General features: G+C 30.0%; 3 protein-coding genes across 3 annotated transcripts in view; 1 reads left to right on the plus strand and 2 right to left on the minus strand.

Moving 5' to 3' along the window:
• Window positions 1–18,425, minus strand: part of LOC113397339 (dehydrodolichyl diphosphate synthase complex subunit DHDDS) — a 412,132-nt gene that overhangs the window by 291,539 nt on the left and 102,168 nt on the right. The gene's annotated exons all lie outside the window — the stretch shown is intronic.
• The window catches only part of LOC113397343 (mitochondrial import inner membrane translocase subunit Tim8), a 312,742-nt gene that overhangs the window by 286,551 nt on the left and 7,766 nt on the right, over window positions 1–18,425 (minus strand). The window lies entirely within an intron of this gene.
• Window positions 2,401–18,425, plus strand: part of LOC135194112 (putative uncharacterized protein DDB_G0285869) — a 317,179-nt gene continuing 301,154 nt past the window's right edge. Inside the window, exon 1 of the mRNA XM_064218781.1 lies at window positions 2,401–2,407. The gene's annotated coding sequence lies outside the window, so the exon portion shown is untranslated. The remainder of the gene's footprint in view (window positions 2,408–18,425) is intronic.

Here is an 18,425-nt window from a genome sequence, read left to right on the forward strand (position 1 = left end):
ATATTAATTTTATAATGAAGCATGGGTATTTGTATACAATTTAAGCTTTGTCGCGAATTACAATGCAATTTACTATATATGTAGTTAAATATTTAAAATAAACTTTAGTTATATAGTTATATATAACGAAAACAATATACAGATAAAAATAAAATTATAATTATTATAGCCTCTATTTCTGCTACAATGAACTTTTACATGAGAACTTATTCTAGATTATAACAATGTTTAGAAAAATTGTATATTATTATGACTTATTAGTGTGGTATAAATATCAATGAATTTTTGTAGCAGTAGCCTCAGCGGCGTAAGTTTCTCCTAAATCTTTCCGTACATCTGTTTCCCGTACTTTACTTTCCGTCTTTTGCACCCATTGATACCCACATCTCTGACTATATCTCTCCATCTTTTATTTGGTCTTCTCTTATTTTTTTTTCTTTTCTCGTGGCAGCCACTCTGTCACACGTTTTGTCCATCTATTGTCACTCATCCTACAGACATGTCCCGCCCAATGCCATCTGAGTAATCTAATTCGTTTTCGTGCTTCTGTTATTTTTGTTTTCCTTCTGATGTTGCCGTTGCCAATCTGAGTATAGTTCTTTCGATTTTAGATCGGCAGATAGCAATCCTTTCTTCGTTCTCTTTTTTTCGATGACCACGTCTGACAACTGTGATAAATAAATAAATAAATAAATATTGGACAACATCACATACATTACTCTGATCCCAATGTAAGTAGCTAAAGCACTTGTGTTATGGCAAATCAGAAATAACGACGGTACCACATACACCCAGACCCAAGACAATATAGGAAATTAATGAACTTTTTCTACATGGACTCGGCCGGGAATCGAACCCGGGACCTCGGAGTGGCGTACCCATGAAAACCGGTGTACACCCTACTCAACTACGGATGTCATCAAAAGGTGATAGTCATGGTAAAACTGCAGTTTCTAAACCTTGTTCTTTAGAATAATATTACTAGTGTTATTTTCCATTATTAACTTCAATCCCCAATATTTTTTCCAGGCTAAAGTTATCCTTTTGTTGTCTACTTGTCTGTATTATTCCTATGTTTGTATGTATTCATATTGAAAATGATATTCGTTAATATTGTTTGTTTTTCTTTTGCGTTTGTGATTTTTCTGTTTTTTTGTTCTAAGAAATATTTTGTTTTTTGGTTAATATACCTGATTGTTTGTTTCATTTTGCTTGTAGTTCTATTTCTAATTTATTGTATTGATTTTTGACTACTGTAGACAAATAATTCCAGATAATTTAATTTTATTTACAAAAGGTAAAAATACAATTACGTATAGTTAATATTAATTTCACAATAGTAATTTATCACGCGGGAGATGAAGCGATTGAGGGATCCAACAATTTTGTTCATGTTGAATCATGTGAGTCTTACCTCTCTTACCAGGTCTATCGGGCTGATGTCGCGATAACTGCGGAGGATCTAGAGACTCCCGTGTAAGGATAAAGTCCAGCGATAGTTGTTAAGTTGCGTCGACTGTCCTTAAATCAGTGTTGTATATTTTTCCGAGGTACCTTTAATTGGAAAAAAAAATAAAAAAAGCAACTGCCTATAAATGGGCTTTATCGCCTTTTTCGAGGAAAAGGTTTGGATCTTCACGTCTACATTAGGTTAAGATATTGGATTTTTATAATATAAGTAGGCGGACGAAGCCCTACCACCAAGTAGAGTGAATCCTTTCAACAGTCTTCGTCAGAAGACTTTATACTAATATTATTATAATGAAAGGAAACAAATGCTGAGAAGTCTGTATCCGTATTCATAAAAAAATCACAAACGATTACAAGAGTATTATAAAATGCATGTTCGTATAAATAAGAATATATATTCTCTTTGTAAAATATATTTTCTTCTTTTTATAATATTTGATGTTTTGAACAAGATTCAAAATGATTTGATATGAACATACTTTCATCGATCTTGAGGTAACTTGCGCAACACTGACCCAAATAGTAGAACGGAAATTCGACGTCACGGAGCTCTTAATCTTTTTCACACCCTCGTCAACTTAAGCAGAACTTTAATCTTGCTCATTCATTGACGCTATAAAATTGGATCACAAAATTATTCTTGTTTTAAACAAGCCAAGGTTGGAAATCTTCGTTGAAAATAGATAAAAACATACGCAAATGTAACATGTTAAGGTCAAAAGAGATGTTCGAATGAAACATTATTACAATAAACACAATATAATATAAGTAAAAGTATTTTTAATTTAAATAAAACCAAACAGGAAGTTTGCACTCCTACCTACAAATAAAAATTTCCATATGCCTTTATAAATAATGGAGTTCTGAGGTAACGATAATTAAAAAAAATATATTACAACTTTACAAACAAAATATATTAATAATGATTTAAACAACAGTTTTACAATACAATTTGAATTTAGACTTATTTGAGTCCTCAATAAATAATATTAAAATCCTTATTTATTTATTTATTAATTGCTTTAAAGTAATTTATTTCTTTAATATTTTGTATGTTAAATTTCGCTATTCAATTAAAATAGTGCGTCATAGAAAACTATCGGCATTTGCAAATAAAGTGAACCATAAAATACAGCCTGTTTATATTCAAATAATTTATGTTAACTTCATTATTCGGACTTATATCTAATGTGCATAAATCACAAAGATTAATTCTAAAATGATTTTATTCAGTAAATTCCATTTATTAAATATACATTTCTTTTAACAGTATGTTTATAATTGTGTTCTTTTGTAAATTTAATTTTCATTTAAAGGCTGCTGGCGATAATTTTTTTTTCGATTTGTTTAAGCTTTAAGTATGTGAATCTGAATGAATTAATAATAATACATTTTAACGAAAGCAATTCATGTCAGGCGCAGTTGTTAATATCTTATATACCTGTGTCAAAGTCAAAAGGTTAAAGGTTGTCCTCAAACAGTTTTGTGAATGAATGAATGTCTCCAAGACTTTTTTCAGTGTTTAATAGAATTTACATTTTGGCTAATATTATATTTTTCTTATTCTAGGAATTTTTTTATTGAAAACAAGCGCGTTACTTTCCATTATAAATCATGATGCGGAAAAAGGTATCAGTTCGGACTGTATTCCGATATATCCCAAAAAAATATTTACATTTAAACAAGATCTATTGATATATATGTACATATTATATTGAAAAACACAAACAGATATCTTTGGTATATATAATTTAGCTGGTTTGATTATTAAGATTTTTTCTTGAGCTAACGATATAATTTTTTCTTCATCCGGCATTGTTCAGCAGCTTTTTGCAATGCAGCATCGCCATTTCGTGTTCTCCTAATAATAACGTGACGTATAATTATTTAAGTGACCATGCATCATAGTTTCCGCCATCTTGAAATAGACCATTGTCACGATAAGCGTGAATTTCAAGTGTTTTTATAACATAAATTAATCACAGAAAACACGAAAAAGTAGACTTACACTTGAATGCGTGATCGCTTTCGTAATCGCATATTAGTAAGACATAATCAATTACCGAAAAAACACGCACTCGACGTATCCTCTTTGATTAACAATGCCCGTAAAGTTACCCCGTTGCAAAAGATCCCATTATAATATGTAAGGCGATACAACATATTATTTGGTAGAGTACCCTCATAACAAGCCCGCCACGTCACTCAAGCTCGGTGTTATTATAATTGATTGAAGGATCGTGTAATTCAATAAAACGATACAGAGTTATACTTCATTTAACTTAATTAAGTTTTACGCGTATATATATCTCATATAAATTGACGACAATATATTGTCATGGAATTAGGTGAATTTTAAAATCAAAATCGAAATATACTTTAGTCATGTAGGCTTTTGAAGTACTTTTGAATCGTCATTTTACATATCTGTTTAGATCTTGTATTGTAAAGATGTCTCCAGACGGTGTTAAAAGCAGTAATTGAATTTCTAAATGAAACACATAATTTAAATTGGTCCAATGATCGAAAACTCAGTAGGTATTACAAAATATAAAACGTCAATCAATGCGGTTTTTACGCGATAGTTTTCAATCAAACATTTTCACTTACTTTAGTTAGCCCTGTAAGCCTATTGACGACCTAAATGAAAGTACGAAAAGTCTTAAGTATTGTTGAAATTAATGATGACAATGAAAATAATGTTAAAAACCAACCATTTATTTAAAAACAAATACTATCCATAAATAATATGATTGTATTTCAATTAAATTTTAGTCATGATCTTGTACCGCCTGTAATATATTTGAATAATAAAAACCATATAAACTTGCATATAATTGTTGCTCGGAGTGTCAATAGATGTGAAAACCTGATTGATGTTGATGATTTCAATTTAATCATCATATAGAACCATTATTTTTCTGTAGACTTTTTGAAGAAGTATAGACACTGTGATAAATAAATATTTCGGATGGTTTATCTTAAAAGGAGCCCCCATTTAAGCTATTATCTATTTAATATATTATGTTCTTTGAGCCAGGAATTATACTGACTAAATCACTCTTAGGCTGAAACACAGCAATTATAATTTTTAATGTTCGGTTTTAAATTAATGAGGCCTACCTACGTGAGTTGCGAAAGCGTCATGCTGTCGCTATATACGAGCGGGTTTACCCCAAGGCGCGCCATTGAAGGGTCGCATCAAAATCATATTACTTAAGACATGGAAATGATTGAACTCCCTTGCATAATAAAAGAATCATCTGTGTTATCTCACAAAAATAAATACCTAAAGCTTATGACAATATTTCAAATTATAAACAAAAACTGAATTGCTGCTGAATCCGAAATTATTTTAAAATTTCATTAAAACATTTTAATTGGTAGCTCCGAAACATATAAATTAACAAAAATCCGATGTTATGAGAAATTATGAGAGCTAATTACTCTCTGAGCGATACATACTTTATACTGAAATAAAAAGTTTGAATAAATGGGTCTATCCAGTGATAATATGTTTACTCCAAGCGAATAAATACTACGATCCTTGATAAGTACGAGTGAGGTACGCAAAGTATGCTGTCAATATTCAATTTTTAAAACTTATTATAACATTTTTTTTTTAATTTGGACGATGTTCGGCTCAGAGTTGTATATACATAACCTAATTTATACCAATTTCACTCAATATAAGGGAACGTACATATTGTATTGTGTAACAAACATCGTTTTCATTAGACTTACTCTTTGTTAGAAATTGGTAAACAATAAACGATATTGAATGAAAAAGTTAATTTTGTATTTGCCGATGTACATTATTAGGGGTTATAATAAAAGCATGTCATTATTATATCTGTTCCACGTTATACAGGGAATTAAAACACAGGGAAAAAAATACTCTAAGCGTGGTTTTCAACGCATGACCTTGACTCTCGCTTGACCCTTTTTTCCGCGTTGAACAAGGATAATGAAATGGCGAACAAACCAGACCGTTATTTGAATTGTAAATGTTATTATTTCCGAACTCTTGCCGAAAATGCTTCTCTTTCCTGTCTTGCTTAAGCTCAGCCTGTGAATAATACTTTTTTCTACAAATCCGATGTCGTTATAAGGAATACTAACACAACAGTAACTTCTGTATAAATTGAAACAAAGTTGGAATTTGAAGCTAAGCTGAATTAATTTAATTTAGTCACGATTTACCAGTGGATAGAAAACATGACTCTCAATCAAAGATCGCAGCTTTAAATTAGGATAAGTACTATTGAGATGTTAAGATTTTCTCCGTATTCATTTGCTGATCAGCTATTATATAGAGCAGCATAGAGAAATACATTTCGACACCCTACATACATACATCTACTAGATGCTGCTTTTTACCAAATGAATATAGAACATTATAATTTACTAGTTCTTTATAGTCAAAACATATTATTTATACAAACAGTCTATGACTGAAACAAAATAATAATGTTATACTTTCAAATCACAATATATAAGTATTACATACATATACATACATACATAGTTGCTACGAAGATTACTATAATATGACATGTTTAAAAGTCCATAATTTATGTTTTTTTTAATGTTTTCTGCCACAGACCTACATCAACTAAATATTAATGAATCGAAGGACTACTAAGTTCGAATAATTGTTTAATATTGTACGCTGAAGTATATTACTGTTCTGATAACAATTTAATAGACATGACAATTAATTGAATGTTTAGATAATTAAATATATTGGAAAAGCATTCTTAACCTACACCAAATAGTTTCCAATTAATATTGTATGTAATTCATTATATTCTGATTAACAACAAATTTATGTACCAGAATAAACAATTTAGTAGAGAAGAGGAGTAGCTTTTCTTTTTCTTAATTTTAAGGTATTTTTGTCTTTTCCTTTTTTCTTATTTTCAGTACGTATGTTATTTTATATGTGTTCACCTTCGATTACTCCAAAGGCTAGATTGATTTGGATTATTTAAATATATTAGAAAAAAAAACGCCAGGGTTTAGGCTCGGGTCCATCACAGGACACTAATTATTGTGAAAAACAGCATTGTAAATCTGTTTATTTGACAAGAGCAACTATGCGAGTTATTTGCCGTTTCATCTCGCTGGAGGCTGCTTTCCGAAACGGTGGTAGTGTTTAAATATTGACGATTCAAAAACGCTTCATTGTGAAGTTTACTTGAATAAAATTGATTTGATTTGATATAAGTTGACATTCAAGTGGTTCGAACCTACCGTCTATTGAAGTAAATTAATATTTTATTTACAATTTATTCCTCCGTTCATTTTCTAAAGCCTTTAATTATCTATTTTATTTTTATTTAGATTTTCAATTTGTACATATAATGTATTATTCCACAATATATTCATAAATTATTCTTGATTGTCTTTTATGTATAATTAGGTAGTTTACCCGTCCATTCTGAGCTGTAATTAATAAAATTAAAATATTAAATTGTATTATATTATATATTATGAGCTTTTCCTTACCTTTTTCACATTATATATTTCTTTCCAATTATTTCACTTTATCTCAGAGCATTAAAAATAATGTAAAAACCGATTATATAAATACTATTTAGCATTATATCACAATGTTTAATATATTATATACCCATTTTTAATAACAAACATAAATAGTTTCATTTTTCAGTTCTTTTTTTTTTTAGTATTTTATCTTATTTCATTGTTCTATTAACTATTCCAAGCACATTATCTAGACGACCTCTTAAGAAATAAAATAGCGTTCGTTACGTTCAATTAGAGCTGTCAATCTTTCTGTCACGGCTGTTCTTTCTGCAGATGAAGACGGATGACTTCCAATAAAACATTACAAAGTTTTCTTTCTCGGTATGAACTTATTTAGTATTATTAAAATACGACACTTCCAAAAAGTTTGTATTGATATAATTATTATAATAAATTTTCATAAAGCAGCGATTGTAATGTTTCTATATCGATATTGCTACAAGGCTAATTATTATTGGCACCCAATGTGGGACAGCTTCAAGGTTAATATTTACAAAAATAATCTATGAAGGGAGTTTTATTAAATTGAAGCCAATTTGGGACTAGACTTTTCACATCGTTAAGTTAACTAATATTTATATTGAGATAAATCGTTATGGCTGTAGCTGTAGAGAATGAGCTTCCATTTAAACTTTAATCATGAAAAACATGTACACGTGCTAATTAAGAACGTGTCAGATTAACTATAATATTATTATCTTATATAAATTCGAATTAAGTTATGATAACACACTTGTATAAACAACACTTGTACAAAACCTGATGATGCAATATAAAATTCAAAATAATTTAGGTAAACAAATAGTTGTTTTAATATTTCGTATTATACTCCTTCATGCAAAGTGTGACTATGATAGGGGTATACTTGTATTTAAGATCACCGGGTCTCATACCACGGGAAATAGCCGAATTGAATTTTAAAATAGATTGAAGAATATGAATAAAAGAGACATTTTTTCTATCATTTTCATAATAAACAACAACAGAATAACACAACAATCATACTTTACTTGTTATTCTTTTATTCTGAATGATTACATTTCATTCGATACGATAAATTCAGCATCATTTGATCCACGTGTACAAAAGAAAATGGGAATATTTTATGTGCGCGATAAATTCTATGGGATTATAATAAAAGTGTTTGTATAAAATATATTCTTTCCGAACGTAAAAACGTTTAAAAAAACACATTTCATATCCAACAATACACATCACCAATACGAAGGATTCAATTTAGTCTCGAACATTTCAAAGAAACGTTTCATTTTGTTAAACGATTTTGTTTAGCGTGCCCTGTTTCTTCTTAGGGTTCAAATTTATAAATTTAAATTTTACCCCCTTCCCGTTGATCGACTGATCTGGCAGTTGATACACACAAAATGTCAGATTCTAATTTTTAGTTGTGATGACAATACAATTAAATCCAAAATGGCCATCGCCACAATACAGCGGATTACATATTTTTTCACAACCCTTTAATATGGGTATAAAATGAAAGGATTTGGCTATTAAAATACACCATGTAAAATTAAAATTCTATAATCCCTTTAATATACGTATTGGATATCAAATGAAAGGCCTTTACAAGTAGAATACAGTGCATAGCACTACTAACATTGCAACTGAATTCTAGGCATTTAATCAAAACAAAGATTCATGGTCACATCTGATTTCATAAAAGCTGTAATACAATAAAAAAATAAAATTAATAAAGTATCAAATTTGGTTCAAAAAAGAAATTAAAATAATGTTCTTAAATTTAGTTACAATCATTTTACTGTATTTGTTAATACTAATATATCAGCTAGACACGGCTAAATAATCTGTCTCATTGAAAATTAATATTAAGTAACATACTTGCGTCACGATAGTATTACTAACGACGACGATGACGATATTATTAAATCAAATTTCCAGTAATACTCGGATAGCTCCAACAATAAATAGAACAGCCACTGCTGAAGCGCACCCTTCATTCATATACACTCTAGAATCACTCCACAAAATAAACACAACTGTGACTTTCAAAATTGCAAACCAATGCATCCAAGTAAAATCAAAAATCAATGCCTAACTATCTCTTAGGTCGATAGGAAAAGATATCTGCTATGAAATATTTTTCAATCATGAAAAAACGAAGTTAATTATAAAGACACCTCACCAATATAGTAAGTATACACCGAATATTAAGTTCAAATTCGATGTTAAACCGATAGTAGAGGACTGCAATTTTTTTTTATGCGAGTTTTAAATTTTTCAAAAACTTGAAAGGCTTTCCGAGTGCGACCAGTACAAAAACTACCCCAATTCGCAAATTTATCCAAAAGATGTACCGTTAGTTCGGATCGACTTTGACATTATTCATCTTAAAGCAACACAGTTTCCCCCAAAATGTATCTGTGGTACGGCTGAAAGAAGAATGTTGCATTTAATTTTGTCTTGGGTTTCAACTGCACGGCGTTGATCAGACTCAAAATAAAATCGTGGGACGTAGAGTAACCTGAGTACTATACGCTCCAAGATTTTACTTTTGAATCTGATCTATGGCCTAGATTGTTGAGAAGATTGGTGTACCTGGAAATACCCAATTATTTTTTACTTATTTACCCATTTTATTTAATTTAATAATATTAGTGTTATTGAAGAAATAATACAACTTCAAACCAGGAGGTAAAATAAATTGATGTATGAATTTAGTTTACAGGTATTAATCGTATTTGTTGTTATGACTTTAATAATTTTTCAAGACAAACTAAATTTTATCCCTGTTGTAATGGTATATCTGTTAAATTTATGTATATATGATACCGTTTTTATTCCTTTTGAAATTTGATTTTCGAAGGTATAGTTTAAAAGTAATTTATTTTGTATTTATAATGAGTTTGAATAAAATTTATTTGTCAAATGATTAAATTTCAAGGCATTTGAAACATGAATAAATTGCCTTTAAGAAGTCGTTTGAAGATTAGGATCATCTTCAAAATGGAGTTCTATTTATTGTGAGTATTTGAGATTAAACTTATTTTAACGTTCATACAAATAATCGAAATATACAAGTCGATGAATATAAATTAGGTTAAAAGTAAATACAGATTTTGAAAAGCATATTACTATCTACTCTTTTTAAATTATTGAAATGATTCGATTTGATATGTATTATTAAAAAAATCATCGCCCGAAGCATAAAAATAACCTGTAATATCAATTTCGTGTAACGTAAAATTCAATTCTCAGGTAAATACTTTTAAGATAAAAATGATTTTTATATTCTTAGAAAATAATATACATTCAAGCAAATAGCAAGATTTATGTCACGCTATATTCAATTCAATGTTTATATTAAATTATTTTGATAGGTTTATAATTGAAATAGACATAATTAAATAAATCCAGCAGCGTTGGTTAATTTAATTGGTGGTAGGCTCACCACATATTCTACCGCCAAACACTTAGTATTGTTGTGTAATTGGGGTATTTATTAGTTTTCAAGGCTGGCAGCTCATTGGCGATGTAAAGAATGATTGATATTAATTCTTACAGCGCCAATGTCTATTTGCAATGGTGAACACTTACCATCAGGTGGCCCATTTTTTCGTCCTATCGCCTTTTACATATATAATGTATCAATTATAAAAATATTTCATTTTGTACTTTTTTAAAATTAGGCTAATTAAGAGTCTGTCTTGAGAAAGCAAATTTTAACCTTACACCCTTTCGATTGTTTTTTGTGTGAAGTAAATGTAATAAACGTCATAAGCATTTTTTCATTTTAAAAATTGAATGTAAGCTTTTGAAAAAATCGCTCTAGGCGAGACTAGATTGTTTGTAAACATAATAAAATATCGCATAATAGGACAATTCATGTTTCATGTTTATCGAGTCAATTTTATATGTATTGAGTGGGTGGTACCTCTCAGATGGGCTTGCACATAGCCCTACCACCAATAATAAAACAAAATATATGTCGTTTTATGAGCTATATCTACCGATAAAGGTTGACATTGACAAATACAGGGGGAAGTGACATGTTGATGTATTTAGCCAAACTTGATTGGTAACGATCCAACCGCTTTGTCTAAGAATCGTGTCATAAATTGTCTTCAAGCACACCTGTTACCGATATAATTTAACAGACCTTTAAGTTGCTGACATGGTCCATTGGACAAAACTCGTGGATAACTGAAAGTAAAGGAAAATATCGTGAGAAAATTTCCATGTGATGGTAAAAAGGAGAACTGAACATATTCATAACATTAAAAATACTTGATTTTAGCTTGTTTTTAAATGCTAGTTCGACTCACAAATGGCCGATTTCTTATATTTAATATACATAGTACTAATCATCATCTTCTCAATGATTGTATCTCTATTAAAACTCAATATAAAAACATGTTTCAACGCAAATAGATTCAGCACTTCGTTATAATGAAGTTGATAATCGAATATGGTTTCCGTGTTTCAACTTAGTATAATGGCCTGAAGTAGCTTGAAACTAACTTAGGCAATTGTCGCATTCAGAGATAATGCATTTCAAATTGCACTCCAGCTTCCCATTACGCCAAAACTTGACAAAGGTCAACTTTAACGTACACTTGATTTATAAGAATTTATTATTTTACTAGTCCTTTTTTATTTATTTGAAATATGTGGGCAGAAAAAATGTAGGCATGACAAAAAACTTAAAGGTAAGTGGTCACCAACGCCCATAGCCCAATGCGCATTGTAAACAAATTAACCATTACTTACATCAATAAAATTATAAAGCATTTAACTCACACTAGGATGACTGAAAGAAATGTCTAATAGAGATAAGCTTTCTCGTATAAAACAAATCGTGTACATTTTAAATATTCTTAAGATAATGATTGATATATAAATAATAAAATAAAACACAATAAAGAACTTAAATATAGTCTACGTATATTTTATCATCTCAGTTAATTTTATTATTTACTAGCGAACTGATTTGTAGCTACCCGATCGATAGCGATTCATTTAATAAAGTTTCTTTATTTATTAGTCTATTTAAGTAAATTTATAAATGAGAAACATAAATAATATAAAATTTGTATTGAGTCATAATTTTATTGAGAAACATAGACCAATGTTTGTTCACGGTTTATTGATTCAAATTTGGGTAATTTCTACTGCCCAGGTCATAAATTTATTTCCTAACACCCGTTTTCTACGAACGATATTTTTGCACGTAATTTCGAATATGTGATATCTGATAGATTAATGTCGGAAATGCAAACACCAAAAAGATGAAAAAAGATTTTTAATCCGTATGTTAATACATTCGAGAACGTTCCAGAAGCAAGTGAGAGATGTCAATCTTTTTTTTTTTAAAACTATACAGCTACGGAACATTCTTTAAGACCCAATATTTAAGCATTTATAGAGTAAACATTATGTGAGACCGAATTCATAATTATTTCCCTAATGACATTGTGTTTATAAAGACAGCTCTAATAATATCTTCTATATTCTAATGTAAAAGGTGATTGTATATTATAATACATTTTCTTAGGTATTAATAAGATATTTATCTGAATAAGGGCTAAGAATTAATGGCGAAAATTGCTTCGCAAATAACCTATAGTTCTATACGAAAGTGTAGTAACTAAAATTATTACGATATCATAATTATTGCGTTCTGTTATACTTCAACATTCATAATCGTAACAGCTTTAGGAATTGACTATATTTGGCGTAATTCCAGAAATCCGAATATCGGGCCAAATTCTATCAATATTTTAAATGAAAACTTAACATGCTAAATTATCTCATGTATATATACAGGGTTATTGGTAATTCGACGTATTCCCGTTAGGAGGTGATAGGGGTGACTATTTGCGATAATTTTAACCCCCATATGCATAATGCAAAAGTGTAGCATTTTTGAGTTATCACGTTTTTAGATTTTATCAAAATAAGTCAAAATTGCAACTTCAAAATTTAAAAAAAAAAAACGTTTCGATTAAGATCTACTTTTTCTCTTCTGATTTACAAAAACGATTAAACACTGGATATTTTTCAATATTTAAACAATAATTATCGATCCAAATTTAAAAATGCGAGACGGAAAACGATTTTATTTCTATATTTTTTTCCCTCAAATGTGCCTGAAAAACAAAAAAAAAATTATTATGAAACTTGTTCTGCAGATTATTTTAAAAACAAAATCGTTTAATTAGCTTTCCGAAAATGTATAAAAACTAGGAATTTATTTCAAAGCAAACGAAATAAAATGATCAGAAAGGACGCTGGTGGAAATTCGTATTCGAACATGACCGAATTCGTACTAAAGGTCGCTCTTTAAAATTTCCACAAAATTGATTTAAAATAATAACCATTTGACAAATCTCTATTAAAACTGGTGGCCAAAATCGGTGAGGAATGGGGCGTTATCTTGCAAATTTACATTCCAACGAACGTAGATGATTTGTATGAGACTGATATACTAACAGATAATTTTAAACAAACTTCTAACTTGAATAACATTAGTCTGATTAGTTCAAATAAAACCCCCCAATTATTCAAGCGACTTAACCTTCAAAAACAAGAGAGACAAGAAGTTACAGCAAGCGCTTGGAAATCGTTACATTTACAATTCAAAGAGCGGTTAGGTTTCCCATTTCATTATTGCCATTCGAAAGAAGGGTCAGACGCAAGTCAAGGCTGCGTACTTGAGATCCGTGTTTGTTGATATAAATTTTACGAGCGATACACAAGTTTTGGCCGTTATCAAATGTATTGTAATCAGTTATCCGCCTCGATGTTGCAACATAATTATAATTCTTAAAGATATATTCGATAGTTCAGTTTTTCATCAAAATATATTACATTTTTATGATATTAATGTAGATATTAATATATCATTGGCATTTACGATTTACGATTTTTCGTGCTATTGGAGAAATATGTTTTGTTAATTTAAGTAAAATACTTTATAAATGGAAGAAATGACACTATAGTATAGTATAGTTTATGCCATATTATTTTATTGTAAGTCCGTATAACCTACTAGCAAGCCTTTGAAGTTGTGTCCGCCAGTGAAATTGAAATTCTCTTTATCCATTAGTACATGTACATATTGACCTTGTACATGTTCGCAGTCTATTCAAACAGTCTATGGGCTATTGGATACATTTTCTGTTAGTGACTCTTAATTCCTATATGCTATTGCATATAGCAATGACATTCCATCCTAATGGTTTTCAATATGAATAAACTATGTGTTAGGCATAAAAAAAATAAACTTTGTCCTTTAGTGCAAGCTTGCTCCATACGAATTTTCATCAAATTTGGCTCTGTGGTTTGCCCGTGAAAGACAAACAGACAGACAGAGTTACTGTCGCATTTTTATTACAGGTATAAGTAAAATGTGGTAATTATAGAAAGACATTAAATATTACTTAACAATAAAACACAGATCAGATCTTAAAGCAGTAGAGAAACAATTGAACATTTATATTTGAGTATTAATTTAATCTTTGATTAAATATTTTAAAAGAATGAGAATTCAAATTACTATTGTGTCTTAAATCAATTGAAACTCGCTATCTGAAGAGAACACACTTTTGAGAAATTGACTAGAATGCTCAAGCTTCATCTCTTCAGATTGCTTTCAGTATATTATACTGTGGTGTTTAACACAAATGTTTTTTTATCAAACAATAATATTAGTTTATGGTTAACTTATATATTAATATTGGGTATAATCGTGAAAAAATATAACAGTTCTCTAATGCTCCATTGCTGGGCTGACACCGCATCTTTAATTGAGCAGAAATTTAGTAATGCATTATTTATTTATATAAGTTTTTAATTGACACGATTTCAAAAAACTAGGTATTTGACTGGTGGTATGCTGAATTTAAAATGAAAATATCACAAATCTAATGGCTATACTTGGGTTAGCACGTTCGCGTATTTGCATTAAGTATACATTAAGTATACGTCACCGCCAATGTGTAAAGAGATTTATATTCGTCCACTTGGTATTTTATGACTTTTCTCTTTTAACAATATATAATAAATATAAAATAAATAAATATTGGACTACATCACGTACATTACTCTGATACCAATGTAAGTAGCTAAAGCACTTGTGTTATGGAAAATCAGAAGTAACGACGGTACCACAAACACCCAGACCCAAGACAACATAGAAAATTAATGAACTTTTTCGAATCGAACCCGGGACCTCAGATTAGCGTACCCATAAAAACCGGTGTACACACTACTCGACCACGGAGGTCGTTAAATAATATTACAATTAATATTACAATGATTAATAAACACATACAACAAAGCGTAATTGGTTTTGATGCAATTAATAATTAATTAAAAAATAGATTTGAAAGACGGAGAGAAATGTCAAAAAACGTTCAACTAATGAATAATAAATTAAATCAGTGATGCCATTAATTAAAATATTTTCAGCAGTGGGAAAAACTGTCAGGGTAACACACAAAACAAATAATGATTTAGTGAAACGTATTACGTTCTACCCCGGATGAATACAGGAAACCAGACGATAGAATTGTAGGACTGTATGTACCATAATTAGCATTCTGTCCACTCTATATAAAAACGCTATGGCGACTCAGGATATTGTCATAAAACAATTGAACGATATTAAGCAACCGTTTATAACCCAGATGTACATCTGTTATTTACTATTAGAGCTCATAACGAAAATAGACATAATAGAACGTTTGACCCAAAATATGATTTCGTCTATCATATTTCCGGCGCTTACGGTTGGGTGTTCTATATGAATAAAAGACTACGACACACAGTCCGAACAAAATGACAGTGGAGAATCGATTTTTTTGGGATCTAAATGTAATAACATAATAGTGTTTATGTGTGTGTGTTTAAGTAGTAAGAGATTGTACGCGTGTAAGTTATCGATGTATTTTTTCTTTTTCTTTTTTTTTATGATGAAAGAAGTATAAATGGTATGTATGGTGATGTTCTTCTGATCAATGTCCCTGACTCTCCGGGCTGATACTGAGAATTCATTGACAAACATGTATAGTTTATTGGTCCTACCTGTTTTTTGATCCAAGAATTTTGTACCCTTATAAACTAACCAGTAGACTAACGAGGTAGTCGGTTATATAATTTGATTAATATCCGATATATTTTACATGCTCTACAATTGCATTTTATAAGTAATATATAAAAAAAAACATTTATGACCAATGTTTGCGTCCGAATGTATACTAAAGATATTTATAAAATATCCCATATCCTGAACTGAAAACATGTATTACCGTGCTGATATGTGGGTACGATTTTCGCAGCTTTGCGGGCCGTAATAATAATACTTACACAATACAATATATGTACATTGATATTGTGGCATGTAATACGAGATATTTCATAATGAAAGCAACGCGCGGTCTCTAAGTGTGTATTATTAACTAGTTGTTATCACTGGCTTTACTAGATGTAAATTAAATCGTTGTAATAATGAGCTATTTTTAAGTATTTCTATGACCCAGGATTTATGTAATGGCATACACATAGAAAAGAAACCTAAGATATGTATTGAGCGTAAACAATGTGTGCACTACGCCTTTTATTAGCGCCTTCGAAACCCTTGATGTGATAACAGTAATAAGACTTATTTAAAGGTGACATCTGTATTCATAATTTCGTGCAGGTCTACGATAGACCCGATCGAAACCTATCCACAATTCGAGATCGTTCAAAAATTATTATTTTCAAATCGACAATATATTATATCCGCAAAATTCAATGACATGAAGTTCAACGGTTCAATGAAGATGGCCATGTTTGACGTTTACGGGTGAGTTTAGTAATTGTGTTACAAATAAAATTGCGTGCAGGTGTACGGTAACCTCAATGGAAACTTATCCACAATAAATTATCAATAAATGACAAGCCGTATTTGTTGAATTTTATTTATTTAACCTGAGCGAAGCCGGGTTTTCGTCTAGTATATAAATATTCATTATCTTACGAATTACATTTTGTCGTAATTAGTGTAAGCTTGGTTAGCCAATTTAATTTCATTTTGCTCATAAGAGCATCTCGTTCCATAATAAAATATAAAAAAATAGTATCATGCAAATTTTTAGGATTTCGTACATTTGATGATTGATGGTTTGTCGAATGTACGAAATTTTCATGCAATGTACGTAACCTTCAAATGCAGACACGGAGTTCCATCTCTGTATTTGAAACTAGTTCCATCCGATCGAGCTAAATTTTTGCATGTTTTAATTGCTAGGACAAACCAATGTACTGCAGTTTTAAGCTTACTTTACTTTAATGTTAGGACGTAATTTTTTCTTTAATCATATTTTTCTACGGTTATAGTATGAAATCCTACTTTGCTAGTCAGACTTGACTCGACCGATAAACAAACAATCTCGCAGTTAGATAGAGCTAGGTTTAGGACCAAAAGTCTTGACAAAAAGACAGCTTGCATCATTTGCGTCCTGTCGCTTCTTAGACCTGCAACTTGCCTCAAATAGTGGTGGCACACCAACATTTTAAAATAAATAAATGAAACTGCTTTACTTAAATGGCAACTAACATGAGATGTTATAACAACTTCAAAGAATAAATAAGATCACAGATTCGGACTAAATCACCCATGCAATTATATAAATTGATATATATTTTATATAATTCATTTAATAAAACATAATATAAAGGAAGCATGAAATATCAACACGTTTCCAAAAAGAATCGGATAGAAAAGTCTGAAGAGAAATAAATGAAATAAAAAAAAAGTACGGTAACGTTTCAACTAATGAACGTTTCTGAAGCAAATAGGTCGAAAATGAGGTGTCACTTCTGTCACGAGAGCTGTACACATTTTTTTTTGGGATTAAACTCAACAAAATTTTATCGAAGAAAAAGTTAACACATACTTGTCAGTAAAATACAGACTTAAAGTACTTTGGTAAATTTTGCCAACGTTTCGGCACTTTTTCGAATGGAATTCACACACTTTACGTTTTACGTGACATTTTTACACATATCACGTGTCTGAAATGGAAGAATAATCCTTATAATGTCTCCATGTCCTGAGTCCCAACGGTATTTGCTGATTTATTCTTTCATTGTAGCATTTAAGGAGTCTGAGTGAAAATATATCGTGTAACTATAGCCGTTTATCTTATTTCAGTACAAACTCAAGATAATCTCTTAAAAATAAAACAGAAATATAACAAAAAAAATATTATCACAGACAAAATAGGTTTAATAGGTAAAAATTACATTAAAAGTGGTATCAAGGAGGATATATGCGGTTTATTATTTCTACCATTATAATAACTTCATGATAGTTATCTCAAACACATTCTGGATCTTAAAATTTCTGATATGTCACTATTTTCCTTTAAAAAAAACTA

Source organism: Vanessa tameamea, chromosome 3, assembly GCF_037043105.1.
Source record: "Vanessa tameamea isolate UH-Manoa-2023 chromosome 3, ilVanTame1 primary haplotype, whole genome shotgun sequence".
Lineage (NCBI taxonomy): Eukaryota > Metazoa > Arthropoda > Insecta > Lepidoptera > Nymphalidae > Vanessa > Vanessa tameamea.